Raw genomic sequence first — 13,792 nt, 5'->3', positions numbered from 1 at the left:
CTTAGAAATTACATGTGAAAAGGTCTTGGTCCATGGAGTAGGCATGGGGTATGTGACTTAGGTGGGTCTGATTATGTTTAAGCAAAAACAATGCCTTCCAGAAAGATCCCTCCATACCATGCCTGCTATCTATAGGGGTGTGATTAAGGGTGGCACCGGTCTGCTAGGTTTTACCTCTCCTATTGAAATGCAATGCAGAAGACTGGGGAAGTGGTCTTAGAAGCTTAAGAGGATTAAGGGTGATTAAGGGTCTCCTTCCTCACTCCTCACTTTGAGAATCTCACCTATAACATTAGTGAGAGTTCTCATTCTCATTCTTATTTTCCTCTATTTTAGCTATTAATTTAGTAGGGCTGTTCCACTGTCCTGGGTTACATACCTTATACTAAGTACCATTATATAAACAGGTTCCCTTTTGTGTTCCTGTACATTCATAATAACTGTAGAACAAAAGAATGGCAGTAACTTTCCGTCCCACCACAGTAACCTGGTGCACACACTAATAGCATTCTTCAAAATTCGTTAATGTCCCTACTGTATAAGTCCAAATTCCAAGAATAAATCCCATGATGAGTTTCATGCTTTGGCAGTGCGTGAACCAGCCAGCTTCCGGGATGTGGCTGGAGCAAGGCTTGCTGTGCTTCTTAAGTTGATTCTGCAATTGTTGTCTGGGTCTGGTCTAGCCTTGCAAGTTGCTGCAGGTTTTGTGTGGCTGTGGTGGATCCCGGCTGGGATTCCCTCTACCTTTATGGCTGTGGGAGTGGTCAGGATCACAGTCTGGGGTCCTTTCCACCGTGGCTTCAGAGGAACTACATGCCAGTCCTTTATCCACATGCGATCACCTGGTGAGAAAGGGTGAACTGGGGAGAATAAGCTTACAGGAACACTTACATTTACCCAGGTTAAAACGTCCTGAGTGATTTTTCCTAGATCTTGTAGCTTTCATCCTAGCTCAATTTCTCCCCACTCTTGAGGAGTTCCCAGGAGTGCCCGCAGTATGGGAGGGGATTTATAAGACTTCATAGGGGGAATATTGGGAGTACATCCAATTTTGAATAACACTAAGGGAAGTGCCTGCCTGCACCCACTTCAATCCTGTTTCCTGACACATTTTCCCTAAGCTACTCTTTTTTTTTAGGTGTTTTTTTTTTTTTTGATACATATTATTTTACTCAGATAGCAGTCTGACCACACAGGTTCCAACAACACTCAAATAATAAATCAAATATAACCAGATGTTAAAGATTGTCTTCAAACATCATAGCCAGTGATGCCACGCTTGCCTATGATCTCTCCAACATAAAACCACATCAACACCTCAGTGGCCACCAAACCATTCAGCACAGCTTCCTTAACTGTGAGTTGTTTGAAGCTACCAGTCTGAGTACTATTGACTATTTTTTTCAGGCTCTGAATAGCTCCAGGGATCTTAGCAGGGGTGGGAGGAATCAGCTCGACCTTGGCATAGTACCAAAATGTGGCCAACTGAGGCTGCGACTAAGTCACAGCAGTGTTCACCAGCGCTGGGGGCTTTTCCACAAGGTTACGGATAAATTGGGCCATGGTTCTGGGATGGAAAGTCCGTCGCCCCAAACCCCCTAAGCTATTCTTAATAGTCCAGTTCATCCTCTCCACCTTTCCAGAACTCTGTGGTTCATAGTGCTACTCTTCCATCTAGTAGCTGGATCCACCCCTCTTTAATTATTTGCCCGCCCTTCTGCTTGGAGAAAGTCCTTTGGTATTCATTAGAGTCACTGCTGTGTGGGATGCTTTGGTATTTAAGTTTTGCTCCACAGTTAGCTTATTAGCCTCTTGTGCTAGCAGAGCAGTTGCTGCCAGGGCCCTTAAACACAGGAACCACCCCTTGTAAACTCCATCCAGCTGCTTGGAGAGATAAGCTACAGGCCTGGGCCAAGGTCCCACTGTTTGTGTTAGAACTCCAACTGCCATATTTTCTCTTTCTGACACATACAATGTGAAGGGCTTTGTTAAATCAGGTAATCCCAGAGCCGGGGCTGACATAAGTTTCTCTTCCAGTTCCTGAAAGGCCTGCAGCTGCTGAGATCCCCATTCAAAGGGTTCCTTGTCTCCCACTTAGTGACTTCATAAAGGGGTTTGGCCAGTACCGTGAAGTTTGGAATCCACCATCTACAGAAACCCATGGCTCCCAGGAACTCTTCCACCTGCCTTCTAGTCTCGGGTCCTGGCAGGTTGCAAATGACTTGTTTCCTCTCTGCTCCTAGGCTGTGCTCTCCCTGACGCATGGTGAACCCCAGATATTGCACTTGCTGTCAGCAAATCTGGACTTTTTGTTAGACACCTGTTTTTTTTAGACACCCACAGTCCTCCAGGTGCTGAAGTAAGACATTTGTTCCTTTAGCGCACCCGACTGCCGTGGGGTGTCCCAATAAAAGGCCATTAGCATATTGGTGCAATACACAGCCTAAGTCCTTAGCGGGAAACTTCTGGAGGTCATGGGCTAGTGCCTCCCCAAAGATGGTGGGAGAGTTCTTGAACACTGGGGTAGCCGGGTCCAGGTGTACTGGGTGGTTACACCTGTTTCTGGATTTTCCCATTGAAAAGCAAATAGTTTCCAACCCTCCAAGGCCAGTCCAATGCTAAAGAAAGCATCCTTTAAGTCCAAGCAGGTGAACCAACTATTCTCCACTGGCAATAATCCCAACAGCGTGTACAGGTTGGGTGCAAAGTCACTGTGGCCTGATTAACCAAGCGCAAGTCCTGCACTGGCCTGTAGTCTTTGGTCCTTGGTTTAGGAACAAGCAAGAGGTGGGTGTTCCATGGAGACTGGCAAGGAACTATAATTCCATAGTCCTTTAAGCATTTTAGATGGACCTGAATGCCTTCTAGGGCCTCACGGGGAACTGGATATTGCTTTTGCCTAACTGGCTGAGCCCAAAGGCTTGACTTCAATGAGCACAGGGGTCTGGTTGATTGCCAGTCCTGGTGGATTGTCCTCTGCCCAGACCTTAGGCCATCGTTTTGCTAATGCAGGCTCTATGTCCTGGTCTGGTTCGTTTAAGAAGAGCCTCTACTCTTCTTCACGAGGAACCCTGAGAGCCATTATGACTCCAGTTTTAGGCAATGCCAGCCATAAAGAGCCACTCTCGGTGAAGGTGATGGTTGCCCGTAGCTTACTCAGCATATCCCTTCCTAGCAGGGGCAAAGGGTAATCAGGCATGTATAGGAACTGGTGAATCACCTTGTGCCCCCCGCCACCTCACAAGTCCAAGGCAAACAGAAAGACTGTTTCTCTGATACCCCAGTAGCTCCAACAATATTGGTTGTTTCCTTTGATAGGGGGGTTACAGGACTGTCATCAGGACCATGGACTCTTTGGGGGCAATTGAGCCCAGCCTCCTTCAGTCCAGCGGCCCTTCCATTAGATTGAACAGAGCTCCTTCACTTTCGTCTGAAGCCTCGTGCTTAAGATCACCCTGATTTCTTGTCAACTGGGGGCACTTGTCCTTCCAGTGTCCCACTTTTTTACAGTAAGCACACTGGTCATGCTGCAGGCACAGGCAATTAGACTGGGTACCTTTCCAGGAGATCCTCTTTCCCCAGTCTTCTGGGACCACTCCTCTAATAGTGGCAGCTATCAAGTCAGTGCTGCGTTGAGCCTGACGCTCGTTTTCTCTACGACTTTCTCTATGGCTTACTGCATATCTGTTTACAAACACCTGGTTAGCTATTTCTAGTAACTGTGAAGTATTCATGTCCACAAGTCCTGCCTGCTTCTGTAACTTTCTCCTAATGTATTCTGCACACCGACTAATGCCATATTTACCATGCGTTGGTTTTCGGGGCTCTTGGGTTCGAAAGGAGTATACATGCAATAGGCTTCACAAAGACTCTCATAGAACTGTGCTGGGCTTTCCTCTTTCTCTTGAATGACTTTAGAGACTTTATTAATGTTTGTAGCCCTCTGGGCTCCCTTCTTCAATCCTTCCAAATCCTTCCAGTAAGGCCTCTCTGTACTAAGACTAGCCTTTGCATGCCCCCGGGGTGTTTGGATCCCACTGGGGGTCAGTCCCCAGTAACTGGACCCTAACATACTCTTAGGGGTTCTGGTAATCTGCAGGAACATGCTCCTGTAACCATTTGGGGGCAGCTTGGAGTACTCTTTGCCTTTCCTCAGTGTTAAAAAGATACATAAGCAGCTGGTGGCAGTCAGCCCAAGTGGGGTTATGAGTTTGGACAATAGTTTACAGTAGGTCAATGAGAGCTTGTGGCTTCTCTGTATAAGATGGGGTGTTATTTTTCCATTTGATAAGATCACCTGAGGTGAACGGCAGGTATGTGAAAACATACCTTTCCACCATGTGGCCATCCTCATCCACTCCCATATACCTCTGCTCTCTTAAAGGCATCTGCACCTATATGAGTTCCTCCCAGGAGGTGGGCGGCTGTGGGAGGAGTCCCTCCGCATTCTTTCTTGTCTACACTGGGTGGTTTAGGGGTGTGCGATCCTGGTGGGGGTGCTGAGGTTTCAGGCCCAGAGGCAAGGAATCCTTCCTCCTGATAGGGGTGGGTATCATGGGCAAAAGCTCTTCTGCCGTTGAATCTGCCAGAACCTTAGGAGTCTGTGTCCCTGCCACTGGATCTGCCAGGACCTGAGGAGTCTGCATCCCTTGGTGGTGGAGCAGGGTTCTCCCTAGCTGTCTGCCCCTTTGCCATCAGTACAGTTGCTGCCTGTCCTCTCAGCCACTATGGGGGGTTTAGAACTAGCTGCAGCCACGAATCTATGTACGGAAATTGATCAGGGTATCCTGGCTTGCATGTAACCTTATGCCATACTTTGGAGACAAGAGACCTGTCTAGGCTCCCCTTTGAGGGCTAACTCACCCCAAATGCTGGCCAGTCTACCTCACATAAGGTCCTCAGCTTTCCTGGTGTCACTCCATAATCCCCACTAAATCCCTTCTTGAAATTTTTGAGCATAGTCCCCAGAGAGGTAGGCTTGCTATGAGTGTGACCCATGTTTTTTTGCACAAAGAAACAGTACTCACAGGCAGTAAGGAGAGTTTTACTCCACCCTCAGTTTCTCCCACCCTGCACAAGTCGACACACTCTCACTTTCGCTTCAGGCCAGTAGGACCATCTCCCTTTTGGGGAGTGTCTCAGACACCGTTTGGCACTGGAGAGTTTGTTACTCCCCTCACAATATCTAGATTGTGAGGGCACCTCCGTCTAGCCATATGCAAATCGCCCCTAATCCCAGCCGGCCCCACAATTTGCTTGGAGCTTAAGGACCTAAGGGACCTGCCACTCCCACATTTCACAGCTGGTGAGTCCAACTGGACCCCTCCAATCACTCACATAGTCGCATTCCTCCCTCAACCCAAATTGAAACCAAAAGCAAGATTTCCAAGGTTAGTTAGAGAGAGAGAGAGAGAGAGAGTGATGATGAGAGAGAGAGTGCCAAATCTGGCACACGTGGTTGGTCAGGCCACATTTCCACCTAAAGGAGGTGGGTAAGTTTCCCAGGATCGATCCTGCCATGATTCTGTTGTCTGGATACTCCAGGCACCAGTTCCCACTTGGTGTTCAGCCACTGGGTGGATGCACACTGCGGGGGGCCTACCCTGCTTTTGTTCCGGCAAGGCATTCCACTGGAGCAAATGCCTACCCAGGAGTGCTCTCAGCACTCTCATGGCCCAAGCAGGCTGGAGTCCCCTACAGGGATGCTCCGCAGGGCAAGGCAAAAATGCCTGAAAGGCTGTCCCAGCCGACCGCCAACCAAAACTCACTTCCTCATCAGGGAACCAAATAATGAAGCAGGGGCAGCCGCAAACAAACCTCTCAAGCACCCAACTGGGAAGAAAGTGGTGATTTATTCTGCCAGGAGCTGTGATGGGCCTGAATGCCCTAATAACTGAGCTCCACGACTAGAAAATCCTGTCCCCTTTTAAAGGCTCACAATCTTAGAAATTACATGTGAAAAGGTCTTGGTCCATGAAGTAGACATGGAGTACCTGACTTAGGTGGGGTGTCTGATTGTGTTTAAGCAAAAACAATGCCTTCCAGAAAGATTCTTCCATACCATGCCTGCTATCTATAGGGATGTGATTAAGGGTGACACCCGGGCTGCTAGGTTTTACCTCTCCTATTGAAATGCAATGCAGAAGGCTGGGGAAGTGGTCTTAGAAGCTTAAGAGGATTAAGGGTGATTAAGGGTCTCCTTCCTCATGCCCATTCGCACCCCTTTATGAATAATCATGTAAATTTCTCATAAAGGGAAGCACATCGCTGCCAGACAGCTCTAAACTTCTTTACCTACATTCGCTTTGTACTTGCTCTAAAATTCTTTTGTGCAGCAGTCAGGTACCTGAATAGGCCCACTGACACTATAAGTTGGCAACTGCAGCAGGACCTGGATAAACTGAGTCATGAGGTAAGAATGCTCTCACCATCTCATAACTAGAGGTCTAATCTTCCTCCTCTCTTTATATCCTCCTTTTGGTCACCTGAGAATTCCCTTCAGCTAAGACTGTCATGCTCCATCCAACTGGTTTCGACTTCACCCGTGGGTGACCCATGGAGATGGGAAAGTTAGACTCCCTCCAAGTAGTTTGTGGCTGTCTTAGTCCAGCCTGACGGCTGGCACATATGAAGGTGGCAGAGAAAAAGCCCAGGCCGCATAATGCCAGGTGACCTTTCAGTCTGTCTTCTGCTGCTGCTAACCATTACTTTTGTTCTTTAATCCCTTATGGGTGAGGCGATGAATTTTATTACTTAATCTCCTGATTGGTTTCTTGGGTGAATCCTGTCAAATATCTTGTCTGTCAGGACCACATTAGATTGAATGAACATCCTTATCGTGCCCAAGTAAAATATCTCAATACTGGGGATCTCAGCCTTTTTGTATCCCTAATCAGACAACGTTGTCAATGTTTCAAAGCAAAACTCAGGCAAACAGAAAACGGGCCTTTCAATCAAATTCTCCCCCAACCCTAGTAGGCTTGGCTGTTTTCCAGATCCTTCAATTGCTCTTTTTCTCTCCTGCTTCATTTTTCCTTCATACAGTTGCTCTTTAAGAGAGGAAAATGGGATGTAGAGAGATCATGGTACCACAGAAATGTAAGCTCTAGGGCTGCCCATCCAAGTCCTGCATCTTTAATAAGAGAACATTAGATGTACAGAAAAGGCCGAGAGTCTAAGCCCAGGAAAAGACTCCCTCAGCTAAATGAGGAAAATAAGTTTATCTGCCTCATCCCACATTGGTCACTCACCAATGACTGTAAAGATGGGGACTAGAAGTGTTACCCGCCCCCACCCCTTGTGGGAAAACTGGTAAAACCACTTTCAGGAAGACTGTCAGCTGGCCACCGAGGCACAAGGTACGCTTGACACCAAGGACAACAGGGCCTGGGAAGCCCAAGCAAAAGTAAGGGATGCCCAAGCTAAGCCTTGTCGCTCCAGGCTTAAAGCCTTCATTAACTTTTTTTCGCTGACATTAGGATACTAACCAAGATGGGTAACTGCTATGGTTTGGCTCTGTGTACTCACCCAAATCTTATGTTAAATTGCAATTCCCAGTGTTGAGGGAGGGACCTGGTGGAGGTGATTGGATCATTGGGGCAATTTCCTCCTTGCTATTCTGGTGATAGTGAGTTTTCATGAAATCTGATGGGTTAAAAGTGTGTGGCACTTCCCCGTTCACTCTCTTTCTCTCTCTCCTGTCAGCATGTGAAGATGTGCTTGCTTCCCCTTCATCTTCCGCCATGATTGTAAGTTTCCTGAGGCCTCCCCAGCCATGACTCCTGTACAGCCTATGGAACTGTGAGTCAATTAAACCCCTTTTCTTTACAAATTACCCAGTCTCCAGTAGTTCTTTATAGCAGTGTGAGAAAAGACTAATACAGTAACCAATCCTCAGCTCACTGACAGCCCCTCAGATGCATTCTCCAAAACTGGGCTTATTTTAAACAGAATGGATTAGGAAAACAGAAACTTCTCTTCTTTTGTAATATGGCATGGCCCCAAACAACACTATTTTATAATTAAACCTTTTTATAAAAGGAAAGGAAGGTCAGAAATTCCACATGGGCCCAGAGGAACCTGACATTATTCCTCCCTCTAACCAAATGGTTTTATATTAAGACAAGTCTTGACCAGGCACAGTGACTCATGCCTGTAATCCCAACACTTTGCGAGGCCAAGGTGGGAGGATGGCTTGAGCTCAGGAGACCAGTCTGGGCAAGATAGTGAGACCTCATCTCTATAAAAGTGAAAAAAAAAATTAAACCCACAAGTGTCTTAGAGACCAGTGACAAATATCTCATGCCCATTGTTCAGAAGGGTTCAGGGGAGCCTGACATAATTCATGACACTGTATTAGGAAATGTGCCTCCCACTACAGTTCTCCTTTTTTTAGACGGAATTTCATTCTTGTTGCCCAGGCTGGAGTGCAATGGCGTGATCTCAGCTCACTGCAGCCTCCACCTCCCAGGTTCAAGCGATTCTCCTGCCTCAGCCTCCCAAATAGCTGGGATTACAGGCATGCACCACCACACCCGGCTAATTTTGTATTTTTAGTAGAGACGGGGTTTCTTTATGTTGGTCAGGTTGGTCTTGAACTCCTGACCTCAGACAGCTCTGCTTCAAATATAGGCAAGGAATCATTCCTCAAACCTCTGGAGCCTCTACTTCTTCTAGTGGTCCTTCCTCACCAGACTTGCAGTCTTCTACTTATCAACCTGTACCTCCTCCATATCAACCTGTTTACCCAGCATTCCCAGAAGTGCCCAGTAGTGCTGAGACACCCACCAAAACCAGAAAACAGGCTACTCCCTCTTAGGGAATTAACAAACCAAGAGGCAGGGACCATTCGAGTTCATATTCTTCTCTCAATGTCAGACTTAGCCCAAAGACTGCTAAAGAGCAGTTACCAGTTGATGTTATGCATTGCAGGGGACACCAAAGAGGAAACTCTACAACAACAACAAAATGATAATTTGGCCAGGCACAGCGGCTCACACCTTTAATCCCAGCACTTTGGGAGGCCCAGGTGGGCAGATCACGAGGTCAGGAGATCGAGACCATCCTGGCCAACAAGGTGAAACCCCGTCTCTACTAAAAATAAAAATACAAAAATTACCTGGGTGTGGCAACACATGCCTCTAATTCCAACTACTTGGGAGGCTGAGGCAGGAGAATCATTTGAACCTGGGAGGTAGAGGTTGTAGTAAGCCAAGAGCCACTGCACTCCAGCCTGCTGACAGACTGGAGTCTCAAAAAAAAAAAAAAAAAAAAAAAGATAATTTAGCAAACCCAACTGTTAAACAGGCTGCATCCCTTCCATTTATAGCAAGGGCTCCCATCCCAGAAACTATAGCTCCTGAGCTAGTGCCTGCAGACACACAAACTGGAAGGGAGTGGGCACCCAAACAGAGATATTCACAAGACCCTAATGATGGTGGACCCGAAATTCAAAATTTTTAATACCTCAAGCTCATCAATGGAAATTAATCAAAGGGGGTTACACAGTTTCAGACACCTAGGAAGGGACGCTCTAATGCTTTAGTCACATGAACCCTTAAGGGAATAGGCTTAGCTATTACTGCAAAAGCAGACACTAGAGCAAGACCACTTTGCTCTATCAATAACCCAGAAGGGAAAATAAGGCCAAATGATGGCACTACAGAGAAGAGGAGGGTACCCAGGGGAAGACTGGCAATTTGACTTTACCTAAGTTCCACTAGTAGAAAGATTTAAGCACTTACTGGTCTTTATAAATATTTTCATGGGATGGATTGAAGCCTACTCCACCAAAACAGAAAAGGTATAAGTGCCTCTTAAAAGAAATCATTCCTCGATTTGGGCTACCTAAGTCATTCCAAAGCAACAATGGCCACTCTTTTGTTTCCAAAATAATCCAACAAGTGGCTACCCCTGTAGGAGTAAGTGATCATTTACATGCTTCCTGGAGACCTCCATCCTCAGGAGAGCTAGAAAAAGCTAATCATCAAGAAAACTCTGGCAAAGCTCTGGCAAGAGACTTCTGAGTCCTTATTAAAGTGATTGTCTCTAGCATTCCTCCAGGTAAGAGTGGTTCCCAAGACCGGTCTCCAACCCAGCCCCTTTGAAATAGTACGTGGTCCTTTCAAGTCTTCACAGGGATGCTTTATAAAGGCATTAGGAAAATATACCAATATAGATCCTGTCTCTGAGGCAGATCAAATTCTTCTGGGGACTCATTTTACTAGTCAATCTGCTCCAGATATTAAGAGAAAGTTACAAAAACTGGCTGTAGGTCCCCAGGCACCAATGAATGAGCTAATTAATGTAGCCTTCGAGGTCTTCTATAATGAGACAGAGTAGAACAGGCTAAAAAGTGAAAGAGGGAAGAGGCAAGAGACATGACAGGCCTCCAATTATTGGCCCTTGCTATCAGAGAGAACAAGCCACCATGTCCAGACCAAGCCCCCATCTGGGGACACCTGTTACACTTAAAACCAGGACACTGGTGCCAAAACTGCCAGACCAAGAGACAAACTGCCCAAATGTCCACTCCACCTAGACCATATCCACAATGCAGAGATGCTAGTCACTGGAAACCGGGCAACTCTGGAGGGAGAGACGGGCTTCCAATTCCTTGATGGCCCTGACTAAAGACTGAGGAGACCCAAGGCTAACATTGGCTCCTTTCTGTCGTTCAGTCCTCATTACCACAGAGGAGCCTGGTGACCCAGGACGTGGCAGGTGTAGCTAATTGTCTGTTACATACAGGGACCAGCCTGTCAGTCCTTACCTTTAGCTCTGGACCCTTGTCAGCCAAACACTACACTGCCACAAAAACTGATTAAAAAAACCGGGACCAGATGCTTTACCCAAACTTTAACTTGCAGACTCGAGGACCTGAATGCTTAACTCCCTTGTTGGGGCAAAACTTCCTATCTTTGTTGGGGGCTTCCTTAAAACCAACAAAACCAACTGAACCCCTTCTCATAGCAGCACTCTCAATAGCTCAGCTGACCACCATAACACACCACAGTCCAGAGAATACAGGACATTGCCAGCTGGGTACATCTCTCTAGGATAAAAACCGTTGGCCAGGTGCAGTGGCTCATGCCTGTAATCCCAGCACTTTGGGAGGCCAAGGCGGGCAGATCATGAGGTCAGGAGATTAAGACCATCCTGGCCAACATGATGAAACCCCATCTCTACTAAAATACAAAAAAAATCAGCCAGGCATGGTGGTGCATGCCTGTAGTCCCAGCTACTCAGGAGGCTGAGGCAGGGGAATCGCTTGAACCCGGGCAGCGGAGGATGCCGTGAGATGAGACCGTGCCACTGCACTACAGCCTAGGCAACAGAGCAAGACTCCATCTCAAAAAACAAACCAACAAAAAAACTGTTTCGTTTACATTTCCACAGGACTCTTCATCAACAATCCTTTCGTAAGCCTATAGAAGAGGTTAACATTCCTTTTCAAGAAAAGACACCAACACCTCAAATAAAGAGATTAATATTACTTTAACATAAGGTAGTCCCATCTCAGGTCTCCTATTTGTAGGAGCACTCTTTGTTCTGCTTGCTGAATAATGATGTGATGCTTCACTCTGCTACCTTTCATGGGATCTAGAATAGCCATCTTATTACTACTGACCTTTGGTCCTTGCTTGTTTAACCTCCTTGTAAAGTCTGTATCTTCTAGGTTACAACAATTCCATGTCAGAATGATGGTTATGCAAGGATTTCAACTTATCCCAGTGGAGGATATGACCCCTAATACTTTAAATCAGGCAAGAAGACACTTTCGGGCCCTGGCTAGGCAGGGACACAGTACTGTCTCAGCATGAAGCAGCTCCAGAAAAAATGACCCAGCCCTCCACAGTTCATAAGAACATGGACCCAAAGTCTCTGCGGGGGAAAATGAGGTCGGTTAGATAGGGTGGTCACAGCCTCCTTTAAAGGGGAATGAACCTGCCAGATTGAGGGAGAGAACAAACCACCCAGCGGTGCATAAATGCATCAGGCTCCTGGTTAGAACATCCTGCAGCAAGGAGGATGAACAGCAGAAGGGAAGATCCCCAAATTCACACAAGTGCAGAAACCTATGATTAGAGTGTCCTTGGAATGACCTATGCTCATTTTAATGTTAAAAAACACACCCCTGGGTGAAGAATTAAAATACTAATGAGACATGTGATGTGGTGTACTAGCAGGCACATGCACATCCCGGAGACCCCACAACAGGTTTAACAGTAATGCCCATTCCCACCCCTTTATGAATAATCATGTAAATCTCCCCGAAAAGCTCCTCACTGCCAAACAGAGCTGTCTCGTGTGTGTGTGTGTGTGTGTGTGTGTGTCTGAGATGGGGGCTTGATCTGTTGCCAGACTGGAGTGCAGAGGTAGGATCCCAGCTTACTGCAGCTTCAACTTCCCAAGCTCCCAGACCCTAGCATCTTCCCACCCACCTCAGCCTGGCGAGTAGCTGGTAATAGAGGCACGGGCCGCTACGCTGGGCTAATTATACATACATATATAAACATACTTATATATAAATATGCAGATATATAAACATACATATTATATATGCCAGGTTGGAGTGCAGTGGCGTGATCTCAGCTCACTGCAACCTCTGCCTCCGCGTCCTGAGCTCCAGTGATCCTCTCACCTCAGCCTACCGAGTAGCTGGACTGCAGGCACTGCACCATCATGCCCGGCTAATTTTTGTATTTTTAGAAGAGACAGGGTTTCGCCATGCCGCCCAGACAGGTCTCCCACTCCTAGGCTCGAGCACTCGTTCCGTCTCAACCTCCCAAAGTGCTGGGAGTTTAGGAGTGAGCAACCGCGCTAAGCCACTGTCTCACCGTCTTGGTAAACGCAAGCTACAAGTGCGCGTGGCCCAGGCCTGGCTGGGGGCGGGAGCTTCCGCCCGCTCGACGTGCACGAGGGTGCGCACGTGGAGGGCGGGCAGGAAGACGGTGCGCACCTGAAGGGCAGGAAGGAAGAGTGTGCGTACGTGGAGGGCGGGCAGGAAGCGCGTGCGTACGTGGAGGGCTGGCAGGAAGAGGGTGCGCACGTAGAGGGCACACGCGAGGAGTGTACGTGGCCAGCGGGCTACCCAGCTAGCGGCGGTTGGAGGCGGTGGTGGCTGTGCGCGAGACCCTCGGCTTGGAGCCGGAAATCGATCCCCAGAACTGGATCTTTGGGTGCAACGTTGGCGGCCCTGGAGCTAGGTACGCACCTCGCGGGGTCCTCCCACCGCTCCACCTGAAGAGCCGGCTCCTGCTTCCTTTCCCCACTAGCTGGCCCCATCCTCTGAGGCCGTGCGGAATTCCCGCCATCCTCTCTAGCGCTCGGAGCTCTGCCCTTCCCACCGTCCTTAGCGAAGGCTCCCAGGTGCGGACCTCACTCCACAACTCAGGAGGCAGGATCAGCTGCTCCATTTTACAGGTGAGAAAACTGAGGCCAAGGAACCGCAGGGGGCTGTGGTGGGCGTGCAGAGAATACTCGGCTTCCTTGGGACTCCTGGCTGGCTCAGCCCTACAGGTCAGCCCCGAAGCCCCTGCCACTGGGCTCCTCTGCGGCTTTCCAGGTTCCTGCGACCCCGTGTGTGTTCGGGTTCCACCGTGAGCGGGGCCTTCCTCTCCATAGGCCACTGTGTGGCCGGCCTTGGTTGGTTGGAACTTTCCTTAGACTGATTTGAGAACTGGTTTATGTTTTGGTTATGTGGCGTGTTTTGTTTTGATTTTTGATTTTTAATGTTCCCTAGGGTACAAAGGGTAGCTGGTGTTTTCTTTCCAAAAAAGACTTTGTTTCT

General features: G+C 47.9%; 1 pseudogene; it reads right to left on the bottom strand.

Moving 5' to 3' along the window:
* Nucleotides 1–1,251: 1,251 nt before the first annotated feature.
* Nucleotides 1,252–1,563, bottom strand: LOC105706429 (ATP synthase subunit g, mitochondrial-like; annotated as a pseudogene).
* Between the last annotated feature and the right edge of the window lie 12,229 nt (nt 1,564–13,792).

Source organism: Aotus nancymaae, unplaced genomic scaffold (assembly GCF_030222135.1).
Source record: "Aotus nancymaae isolate 86718 unplaced genomic scaffold, 86718_ANA_hifiasm-v0.15.2.pri h1tg000131l, whole genome shotgun sequence".
Taxonomy (NCBI): domain Eukaryota; kingdom Metazoa; phylum Chordata; class Mammalia; order Primates; family Aotidae; genus Aotus; species Aotus nancymaae.
This window is presented reverse-complemented; position numbering and strand designations above follow the sequence as displayed.